Source organism: Callorhinus ursinus, unplaced genomic scaffold, assembly GCF_003265705.2.
Source record: "Callorhinus ursinus isolate GAN/ISIS: 27379988/994484 unplaced genomic scaffold, GSC_fseal_2.0 scaffold7, whole genome shotgun sequence".
In the NCBI taxonomy this organism is placed as follows: Eukaryota; Metazoa; Chordata; class Mammalia; order Carnivora; family Otariidae; genus Callorhinus; species Callorhinus ursinus.
The window spans coordinates 49,268,535-49,281,069 of record NW_027397069.1 but is presented as its reverse complement, the minus strand read 5'-3'; the positions used below and the strand labels follow the sequence as shown (position 1 = coordinate 49,281,069).

The window sequence follows — 12,535 nt, the reverse complement described above, 5'->3', positions numbered from 1 at the left end:
TGTTATTAATAAATTACTCTTGTTTAGCCCATTTCTTAAAATTGTTTATGTGTGGTTTTATTTTTTTTTCAGTTAGGGCTTTTTTTTTTTTTAAAGATTTTATTTATTTGACAGAGAGGGAGACGGAGAGAGAGGGAACACAAGCAGGGGGAGAGGGAGAGGGAGAAGCAGGCTTCCCGCTGAGCAGGGAGCCTGACGCGGGGCTAGATCCCAGGACCCTGGGATCATGACCTGAGCCGAAGGCAGATGCTTAACGACTGAGCCACCCAGGCACCCCTACGTCTAGTTTTAAATCCAATCTGGACTGTATTTCACAAAAGGGAGCATAAATTCAATTATTAATATAAACACAAGGAGCACAGACTTCCAGTGAATCCAAACATATATATGTGGTCTGATTCAATAGATGTTTTTTAAAAATTTAAAAAGAAAACCAACTTTTTCATTTTGAAATAATTTTAGTTTTACCAAAGAATTAGAAAGATAATACAGAGAGTTTCTGTATATTCTTCATTCAGATCCCCCTAATGGTACCTGTGCCATGGTTATGTAACCTTGGTACACTTATCAAAACTAAGGAATTAATATTGTACAGTACAATTGATTATACTACATACTTTATTTTTTTAAGATTGATTTATTTATTTGAGAAAGACAGAGAGCATGAGCAGGGGGAGGAACAAAGGGAGAGGGGCCAAGCAGACTCCCCATTGAGTGGGGAGCCCAACCCAGGGCTCGATCCCAGGACCCTGAGATCATGACATGAGCCAAAATCAAGAGTTGGGATGCTTAACCGACTGATCCACCCACGCGCCTCTATACTCCATTCTTTATTTGGACTTTACTAGTTTTTCATTTCTGTCCTTTTCTGTTCCAGGATCCCATCTTAAGATACCAAGGGATCATGTCCCCATAGTTTCCTCCAATCTGTGACAGTTCCACAGTTTTTCCCTATTTTTCATGACCTTGACATTTTGAAGAGTACTAGTCAGATATTTTGTAGGATTTTCCTCAGTTTTTTTCCCCCTGATGTTTTGTCATGATTAAGCTAGAGTTTTAGATTCTAGGAAACAATACCACAGAGATGAAGTACCCTTCTTATTATAGCAAAGGCACATGATAGCAACATGACTTTTACTGATGATATGAACCTTGATCATTTGATTGAGGTAATGCCTGCCCAATGCCTTCACAGTTACTATTTTCTTTTTCAATATTATATTCATTTAGAGCAAGTTACTAAGTTTAGCATACAGTCAATTGGAGAGAAATTAAGTTACATCTCCTGGGTAGAAGAGTATCAAAATATTTTGTATTATGTTAAAACTACTAAGGTAATTTTAATATTTTAGGGGTGCTACTTAGAGGCTATTTAACTATCATGCTCTTCTTCAAGTTTTTGCCCACTAATTTTAGTATTCATCATTAAGTCTTGTCTGTAGCAATTACTACTGAGTGTTCTAATTACTTTCTGTTTCCCTCCTTCCTTCTACATTTTTTATTTGAAATTCTGTAAGAAGACTTGTCTCTTTTTTCCCATTTATTTGTTTATTCAATCATTTTAATACCATTATGGACTCATGAATATTTATTTTAGTTTTTGGTTACATAGTCTAAAGTGATCATTATTTATTTTGTTTCTTATATTGGCCACTGGGAACTCTTTCAGGTTGGCTCCTCTGCCTTTTGACATGTTGAATAATAATTTTTATTAGTATCATTATTTTTAACCCTTCCGTGGCTCCTTGGCATTATAATACACTCCAAGCTTATCCACAATAGATGTTTAGAGTAAACCACAGAGTGGACAAATCAATAATCTCATAGTATTTATTTAATGTTAAACAAGTATATTTGATGCTATGGAGAACAATGAAGTCGAAATTAGTAATTTCTGCCCTCAAGGATTCTATTTTCAGAGATAAAATAAACTAATGAAAGATAAAGAAAAAAGAAAGCAGTACAATATTAAATCAGTAAGGGCTAGAGAAGCTTACAGAAAAGGAAAAATAACACTTAGCTAAATATGTCAAGAAGAAAGCCAGGAAAGATGCATATAGTTTAGTCAAGTGAAATAGAAAGGAAAAAACATAAGTTCAGGAATTGTTATTATGATGTGAGAAGCAGTAAGAGACAAAATCATCTTAGATGAAATAGATAAATTTCTTGTTTAGTAAGATTAAATCTACTAACATTGATACAAGAAGAAATAGAAAGCAGACATAGCTCTATATTTGTTAAATAAATTGAATTTATAATTAAAAGCCTTCCCACAAAGAAAAATTCAGATCCACATGGTTTCACTAGTGAATTCCTTCAGACATTTAAAGAAGAAATAATATAAATCTGAAACAAATAGAGTTAAAGACAACACTTCCCAAATCATTTTCTGAGACCAGCATAACTTGAATACTAAGTCCTGATAAGGAACACTCTAAAAGAAAATTATACATTGATATCCCTTATGACCATAGACACAAAAATATTTGACCCACAATTAGGAATAGAATACAGGATATATTTAAAAAATGATATGTCATGACCAAATTGAATTTATTCCAAGTATGTTAAGTATGCATTACCATTAAAAAATCAGTCCATCTTCAACAAATGGTGTTGGGAAAATTGGACAGCCACATGCAGAAGAATGAAACTGGACCATTTCTTTACACCACACACAAAAATAGACTCCAAATGGTTGAAAGACCTAAACGTGAGACAGGAGTCCATCCAAATCCTAAAGGAGAACACAGGTAGCAACCTCTTCGACCTCAGCCGCAGCAACTTCTTCCTAGAAACATCACCAAAGGCACAGGAAGCCAGGGCAAAAATGAACTATTGGGATTTCATCAAGATAAAAAGCTTTTGCACAGCAAAAGAAACAGTCCACAAAACCAAAAGACAGCCGACAGAATGGGAGAAAATATTTGCAAATGACCTATCAGATAAAGGGCTAGTATCCAAAATCTATAAAGAACTTATCAAACTCAACACCCAAAGAACAAATCATCCAATCAAGAAATGGGCAGAAGACATGAACAGACATTTTTCCAAAGAAGACATCCAAATGGCCAACAGGCACATGAAAAAGTGCTCAACATCGCTCGGCATCAGGGAAATCCAAATCAAAACCTCAATGAGATACCACCTCACACCAGTCAGAATGGCTAAAATTAACAAGTCAGGGAACGACCGATGTTGGCGGGGATGTGGAGAAAGGGGAACCCTCCTACACTCTTGGTGGGAATGCAAGCTGGTACAACCCCTCTGGAAAACAGTATGGAGGTTCCTCAAACAGTTGAAAATAGAGCTACCATTCGATCCAGCAATTGCACTACTGGGTATTTACCCCAAAGATACAAATGTAGGGACCCGAAGGGGTACGTGCACCCCAATGTTTATAGCAGCAATGTCCACAATAGCCAAACTGTGGAAAGAGCCAAGATGTCCATCGACAGATGAATGGATAAAGAAGATGTGGTATATATACACAATGGAATATTATGCAGCCATCAAAAGGAATGAGATCTTGCCATTTGCAACGACGTGGATGGAACTGGAGGGTGTTATGCTGAGTGAAATAAGTCAATCAGAGAAAGACATGTATCATATGACCTCACTGATATGAGGAATTCTTAATCTCAGGAACAAACTGAGGGTTGCTGGAGTGGTCGGGGGTGGGAGGGATGGGGTGCCTCGGTGATGGACATTGGGGAAGATATGTGCTACAGTGAGCGCTGTGAATTGTGCAAGACTGTTGAATCACAGATCTGTACTTCTGAAACAAATAACGCAACATATTTTAAGAAAAAAGAAAAAGAAGAAGATAGCAGGAGAGGAAGAATGAAGGGGAGTAAGTCAGAGGGGGAGACGAACCAGGAGAGATGATGGACTCTGAAAAACAAACTGAGGGTTCTGGAGGGGAGGAGGGTGGGGGGATGGGTTAGCCTGGTGATGGGTATTAAAAAGGGCACATTCTGCATGGAGCACTGGGTGTTATGAACAAACAATGAATCATGGAACAGTACACCAAAACAAATTATGTAATATATGGTGATTAACATAACAGTAAAAAATTTAAAAAAAATCAGTCCACATACAGGATCAAAATCATATGATTATATCCATAGACCCAGAAACAGCATTTGACAAAATTTAGCACCAAATAATGATAAAAACTCTCAGCAAAACTACAAATAAAAGGGATCTTCCTTAATCTGATAAAGAACATCTGTGAAAAATCTGCAACTAACAATGTTGAAACAATAAATGCTTTCCTCCAAAATCAGGAAGAATGCATGGATGCCCTCACTAATTCTGTTTAACACTGTACTGGAGATCCTAGCCAATGTGATAGAATTAACCAGTAAAAGAAATTTTTAAAGCTTACAGTTTGGAAAGGAAGAAGTAATGAAACTGTCTCTATTTGCAAATGGCATGATTGTGTATCTAGAAAGTCCAAAGGGACCTAAAAAGACCTATTTGAACTTAGCAAAAATGTATTGAATTTAGCAAGGTTTCAGGATACAAGGTCAATGTAAAATATCAGTCCTATTTCTATACACTAAGAAATAATTGGAAAGTGGAATTTAAAGCAATACCAATTATAGTAGTATCAAAACCATAAAATAGTAATATATTTAAATAAATAAGTACATGACCTATACACTGAAAATTATAGAACATTTGTGATAAAAATTAAAGAAGATGTAAATAAGTGGAGAGATATATACCATGTTCTAGAATGGAAGACTCAGCATTGTTAAAATGTTGGTTTTTCCCAAAATAATGGACAGATGTAACATAGTCCCAAAAGGTTTTATTGTTGTTCTACCAAAAGGTTTTTTGATAGAAATTGACAAGTTCTAAAATTTGTATGGAAATACAAGGATTTAAAAGGATTAAAACATTTTTTCCTCTTTTTTTTTTTTTTTTTTACTGAGTCAAACATTTTTTAAAAAAGAATGTCAATACTGGGGGTCTCTTACTCCCTGATTACAAGATTTATATAAAAGCATCAATAATTAAGAAAATATGGTATTAGATAAGGATAGAAAAGTGGATCAGTGGAACAGAATCAACTATCAGGAAAGAAGCAATTATATTGTTAATTGATTTTCAACAAAGGCACCAAAGCAATTTAGTGGGATAAAGGAACTTACCAACAAATGGTATTGGAGCAATTTATTAGCTGTATTGAAACAAAATGAAACTTAATGCTTACCTCACACAGAAATTAATTCAGGATATATCATAGATTTTTATATAAAAACAACTGTAAAGCTTCTAGAAAAAAACTGTAAGAGTATTTTTTAGAAAGATAACAACTATATCTTAGGGTACCAAAAGCCCTGACACTGTCGAAATGAAACCTGTTAAAGTAGACTTTACCAAAATAAAAAAACTCCTGCTCATGAACAGACATTTTTAATAGAGAAGCCACAGACTGGGAAAATAATTTGCAATATATATATATGATAAAGGAATTGAATCCAGAATATATAAAGAAACTTTTACAATTTAATTTAAAAAGACAAAGAACATCCTTCCCCTAAAGGGCAAATGACTTGAACAAAACCTTCACAGAAGATAATACAATGTACAAAACACATTTGAAGTTGCAATAAGGACGTTATTAGTCATAAGGGAAATGGAAATTTAAATACTACTTCATGCCCACTAGAATAACTAAAAATAAAAGCACTGATGGCCCCACATGCTCATGAGGACATGGGAATGCAGAGACTCATACAGGGCTGGTGAGGGGTAAAATAGAAAAGCCATTTTTGGAAAACTGGTGATTCCTTTGAAACTTAAACATGTACCTGCCCTATACCTGAGCAATCTCATGCCTATTTACATGAGAAAATGATATATCTACAAAAAACCTTGAATAAGAATGTTCATAATAGCTTTGTGTATAATGGCCCAAACTGGATCAACCTGAAATGTCCATCAATAGAAGAATGGACAACAAATCATGGTATTTTCATACAATGGAATACCACACATTTACACAATGGAGTAATTCTTATGGATTAACTAATAGATTAAAAATAACAATAAATCATCATCATTATGTTGAGCAAAGGAAGCCAGACAAAAAAGAATAATATACTGTATGATTCTAACAAGCTTACTCAGTGGTTGGCAGGATTCAGTTCCTCCTGTGTTGGACTGAAAGCCTTAGGCTGGAAACTTCCCTCAGTTCCTTGCCAGATGGGCCTCTCCATTGGGCAGCTCACAATGAGGCAGTGGCTATCATCAGAGTCAGAGGGCAAGAGAGATGTCACTTCCCATCACTTTTGCCGTATTGTGTTCATTAGAAGTCACTAAATCTAGCCCACACCCAAGGTGGGGAAGAGAAGGGGATTATACAAGGGTGTGATACTGGTATCTAGTTAAGCAAGAGAATCAATGGAAGATCCTTTCTAGCTTAAAACATTTTAACTCTACAGTGAGAAACTAGAAGAGGGATGAAATATTGTTGTGGCCTAGGAAGATTCACTGAAGAAGGTGAGGCTTCTAGTACTCTCTGAAAGGCGGGTTGATACACAGAAGAGAAGGCACAGCAGTGGTTCTTAACAAGTGATGTATGTCTGAATCACCTGCAGAGCATTTTTTAAAATTTAAAAATTTAAAATTTCCTCCACTGTGTCCAATTCAGAAGATTTGGGTGATTGTCATATACCCCTAGTTGAGATTCACTGTAATATAATGAACAAACCATTCCTTTTTGACTCCAGGGTTTAAGTCAGAAAGAATCTGTTTTTAAAGTTAGTGGTGGGAACAGTGTTCTTAATAAGGAACTTAGATCCGATCCTTTAGACAATAGGGCGCCGTTGTAGGCTCTTCAGTAGTGGATATACATAATTAGGATTGCATTTCATTTCATTTATGTAGCCATTCATTAATTTTTCTTCCAAATATTTGTCACCACCCTAGACCAGTCAGAGAGGATGACTGATCTTTGGACTGTTTTCAAGATGAGCTACAAGAAGGAAAACCAGCTAGAAGCTTAGGAGAGTACATACAGTATAATATCATGAATTGGATGAATGCGAAGAAGCAATGGTAGGATTTCCTATCCAGTGGAAGGGATGAAGAAGGGAATGATGCTACCAGGAGCTTTGCAGATTCATTCTCCTAATGCAGACCTCCCTGGGCTGGGAAGCAGGTGGGGATGGGGAGAATCCAAGCCACTGTGTGCTTCTAGCTCTTCTGTTTAGTACAATATTGTATGTGTCTGGCAAGGACAAAGTAGCATGGCTCAGTAAGCCCTTGAAAAGAGACTTCAGAGAGACTACATTTTTAATCTATAAATGATGGGATTCCTGCTAAGCTTCTTTTGAATTAAATAAAGTCCAGAATAGGGGAGAATAGGAATGTTCATTAATGGAAGAAGACAACATTTCTGAATGAATGATGCAAAATCAAACACAGTCTTTGTTTTCATTGCTTCTAGAGAATCAAAGTCACACAATCCTTCTGTGGCTCTCTGCTTCTAACAATATAGTACATCTGTTCATTATACTTCCTGGAATAAAAGGATGTATAGTTTCTCTGCACAGTGACAGACATGTTTTCTTGAACAATACCCTGTAAAGTTCACGTTGGAGATTTGAGTCACAAGCCCTGTGATTTAAATTTGAAGCTAAGTTTAAATGTGGTGTGTCTAGAGCTTGCCAAGTTCCATTAAAAGCCATGGTGTCATTTTGGATTATGGTTGAATAAAACAGGATTCAGTGAGATACTGTATCTTTCTTAGTAGCAAAATACAGATTTTCTTCTTTGTATGATTCCCTGACTGTGTTGTTATGGCAGATATCTACTTTCACACCAAATCCTGGGAAATAATGTCTAATTTCATGGACCTATTTTTTTCCCCTAAAGTAGCTCATTTTCTAGCTTTTCAATTATCTTCAGAAGATTTCTGTAAAAGCCTAGTCATTTGTGCTTGTTTAGTTATGGTTGATCTTGGATGCTACCTTTCCCATGGCAGCCTTCTTGATTCCCTTCATGCCCTACCTCTAGAGAGGATTCCAACTCACTAAAGCTTGGAAGCTCTTTTTGCCTTCCTGACATCATCATGGTCTGTTACGCGGCAATCATATTACTCCTCCCTAACATTTGATGGGTTCTTACTACCTGCCACTCATTGTGCCAAACCTTTCTCTAGGTTATCTTACTTCGTGATCACAAAAACCTGCAGGGGAAGTATACCATTTCTGCATTTTGCAGAGGAGAAAGCTGAGGGTAAAGAGTCAAATACTTTGCCCCAGGTCATATCGCCAGTGAGTGATGAAACAAGAGCACCCTTAGGCGGTCTGGTCCAGACCCCATTATTTCAAACACTTATCAGTATGCCCTTCTTATAACTTTTGACATCCTACTCACATACCCCTGCAAGAAAGTTAACAGGCTTGAGGGGTGGACTACCTTGTTTCCATATTCCTGGAGTTTTATGACTTACTGATTGACTCATAAATAAATGAGCAGTCAACAAATGAGCCAAGTGAATACTTGAAAACTGCCATTTGGATTTTATGGGAAGCAGGGTCTACAGGTTTAGGCATATCACCTGAAATTTTGCTTTTGAGTGATATGAAGAAAACAATGCTAGTATACAAGGCGTTAAGAAGAGTTTCTATTTTTATCCCTGTCATTTAGGTTAGATCCTATGGTCCAAATACTTCTTTTCCCAGTTCTTTGTCAAGCACTTCCTCCTTCTTTTATGCAAAGATAAACTGGCTCTGTTTGGCTCTGTTCTTTTTTTCTTTTTCCCCCTATGTAATAATCCCAGGCTCCAGTCCTATAGAACTCTGAAAGTGCTATCTCTCGTTTTCCCGTTTCTTTATTCACGACTTAAGCTTTTGTTCCCAAAATAAAATAGAATAAAATAAAATAAAATTTTTACAGTTATATGTGACTTTCCTGCTCTATCATTCTCCAGCTTTTCTGAGGGGCTTCCCAAATGCAGTGTGGATATGAACTAAAAGTCCCCAATACTCAGAAGTCAGTGGCATTAAAAGCTGGAACTTCAAGGGAGATTTTGAAGTGGTTAATTGGTGTGCAGTGACCCTGAAACACACTGTGAGAGGAGGTGCTGGGACAGCTGGTGGAGGGTAGGCTGAGGGGCTCTCTGTGTTGGCACTGGGGCAACCGGAAACATGCAGCTATTTGATGAACAAGGAGAATGGAAATCTAGATGGTGCCCTGCCGAGGCTTGCCCAGCCACCTTCAGATGAACATGGCCACGAGGAGATACAGTAATAGCACTCAGAGATCCACAGACGGTGTGGCTTCCCTCCCCAACTGTAGCAGGCACACCCTCAGGAAAAGTCAGGATTCCCTTTCACTGTCACGGGGAAGGAACAGTGGGTTAGGCAGAGGGAGCAGAGGAAGAGGATGGCGCTGCTCTCCTTGATGGAAACAGCACACAAACTGGCATGGCGGTCTTCACAAGGGGGCTACAGAGTCTCCAGTGAGTTTTCTCTCTTTGCCCAAAGAACAAAGATGGGCGACAAACTGCCCTGCTTAGAACTGAGGATCTGTATTTCTGTGACTGAATTAAGACCGGTTTATACATAAAACTAAAGCAAAACAGGAAAGAAAATGTCTGAAATTAATGATGTTTGAATTAATTTAATAAATTGTAGCATTGTCTGTTCTCCTGTCAATTCTGTTTGTGAAATATTTTTCTAAATCACATAGGCCACAGAGTGAGATGAGGGAAAGAGCCAGCCCTAAAGCCTTTGGGCTTTGCAAGACTCAGATTCTAAGCCTGACCTCAGGAGTCTATACTTTACTTCTCTCATCTGTGAAATGGAGCCAGTACTCTCCCATGGCAGGCCCGTGGTTCAGATTAAGAGCCCATATATACACAACGCCTTGCTGTGCTGGTAGGTACTCCATAAATACCAGTTGCTGTCTCTGTGCTCACCCCCCATGCACAGTTCTTCAGTACTCCTCATCTTTAAAGGTTTTTAGATACAGGACTGAGAGATTATTGTCCTACCCTGCCATTTATGAATACGATTTCAGGGGTAAGAAGAAAACAGAAATGAATACCATTATATTAATAATGGCAGAAGGTGCTAGTACAGACCATGATGGCTGAGACTGGCAGTAATGGTACTTGGATACTTCCTAAGAGCGTCCTTTTCTTTCTTTCCAGAAGCATCTGGCATGTCAGAGCCATACTGTCTTCCATGGGACGCCATTTGTGAACAGCTTCCATTTAAAAGACTTTTGTGAATACATGGTCTCAACCAGGTCCCCAGAGAACATATTTGTCTTCTGATCTGCTGGAGGTCTTAAGGTTTGTGTTAATATTTTTTATTTCTCTTAGTGAAGATATTATTAATTTTGAGGGATATTTTAAAAATGGATCATAGTCATACTCTACTGTAATAAGAACTCTGGGGTAGATTATGCACAGATTATAATCCTGTGATTTCATTGGGAAATAGATACAAATGAAAAGAAATTTGATATGCTACTTCTCATGTTTATTGTTGTATGCTCTGTAGGATGTTACAAGGATATTAGAAATACAATATCCCCCACATTGGCTCAAAACAAATTTTGTCTTTTCGTTCATAAATTCTAACTGAATAGATTCAATAAATTTATACTGAGTATCTATAATATATATCAGATTTTGTTAAGTACTTTCAATAGTTAGAGACCTTGTGGATAAATTATATTTGGAAACATTAAAAAATCAAATTTGCATTTGTCGGTATCAACTAGCATTATTATTATGACAGGTTTTAAATTAGAAAGCCTCAGTGGCCAGAATGTTTTCATTTAGTTCTACCAAGGGGTATTCACCCTGTGATTTATAATGATAGAACAGGGTTGTTGTTGTTGCTTTTTAATATGTATATATATTAACAGCTTGAAAAATTGCTAACAATATTGTCGCTTACTCAATAAGAAAAGCTTGCTAGCAAAACAAGCATCTTATTTTGGAAGTACATATTTTGCTGTTGAGGTAGTACCAAGTAAAATACTTTTATTTTGAAAGTACTTTCTGACAAAGACCTAACCAACAGCTGAATTCAACCCATGCGTCTTTCATAGATGGGAAATAAACAAGGGAGGGGGTAAAGCTTAGTCCACCGAGTGGACAAAAACTAAATGAAGAGCAAGGGAGAAGGAACATTGTATTTTCCCTAGATTGACATGTCTTTTTCCACAGGCATTTATTTCATTTGGTTGGACTTTGATTCCGTCCACAGTGACAAATGTTTTCTCCCCTAATGGCCCTTTTCTGTGGGTTTTCTTGTTATTTCTTTTATTTCTACTGAGAAATCAAAGTAGATTTCACCGCAGTGCTGGGCTAGATTCCAGTTTTCCTACTGCACCCTTCATTGTCAGGTGGCCTGATTGACTCACTTTGAAGGGTGAGGCCCAGACTACAAACTCCTCACTTTGAATTGAGGATGCTGAAACCGGCAGAGTTGAGTGAAGGGTGGGGCTGGGCCTAAAAACCCAGTTTTTAACACTAGGTACCATTTTCTTCCCACTCCATCATACTTCTATTCTGGGCTTACATTTATTTCTCAACTGTCCAGAAACAGTAATATGCATATATGAATGCTCTTTTGGAGAACTAGAATTTCTGGTTTGGTGTTTAAAGGACATCACTGCTGTTTGATATGGGAACATGGCTCTGGGAAAGATAGTATCAGAACTCAGTGCAGGAAAATAGCAAAGAGAGGACAGCTCTGAGGATTTAGGGAAAAGAGAGGACCTAGACCCCAGAGGAAATAGTGGGGTTGATGTTGCAAAGGTATTAGCTCAGTCACCAAGAAAGGAGTAGAAAAGCTGACATCTGAGGGAAGACTGAAAAAGGTAAGTAACAAAGGAATATTTCTTCACTTGCTTTTCACCATGTACCCTAGTTTCAACTCCCTACTCCATGTCATGGGCTTCCTCAGAAATTTGAGGATCAGTTTTTGGGGAGGTTAAAGGGTTCTTGGTTGTAGCTGAAACTCTCCCTCCCTTCAATCCAATATCCTTTGCTTCACCCACCCTCCATCAACATTTCTCCTTTCTCCCTCACTTGCTTTTTGATGGCTCCTACTTCATGCTTTAAGCAGAGAATCAGGAAATGACTTGATGACTTTTATCTTTCTGGATCCTTCCAAGGTCTCAAGGAAAGTTGTAAATTGAAAGAATGTAAAAACATTTGAGCTTTGGCAAATTTCTCCCACAGACAGTCTGTTAAGGCTCTGACTTCTTGGGGCGCGTGGGTGGCTCAGTCGGTTAAGCATCTGACTCTTGATTTCAACTCAGGTCAAGATCTCAGGGTAGTGAAATTGAGCCCCTCTTTGGGTGCCGCACTCAGCAGGGAGTCTGCTTAAGATTCTCTCTCTCCCGCTCTTTCTGCCCTCTCTTCACTCACGCGTGCGTGTGTGCTCTCTCTCTCTAAAATAAATAAAATCTTTAAAAAAAAGCACATCCTAGAAATATATTGTAATACATAATAGGTAGAGCTCTCTCCCTCTCTCTCTAAAATATTTTT

General features: G+C 37.6%; 1 protein-coding gene across 1 annotated transcript in view; it reads left to right on the top strand.

Annotated features, from left to right (window-relative positions):
* ENOX1 (ecto-NOX disulfide-thiol exchanger 1) overlaps nucleotides 1–12,535 on the top strand; it is a 554,859-nt gene that overhangs the window by 264,225 nt on the left and 278,099 nt on the right. Inside the window, exon 2 of the mRNA XM_073894310.1 lies at nucleotides 10,178–10,321. The gene's annotated coding sequence lies outside the window, so the exon portion shown is untranslated. The remainder of the gene's footprint in view (nucleotides 1–10,177; nucleotides 10,322–12,535) is intronic.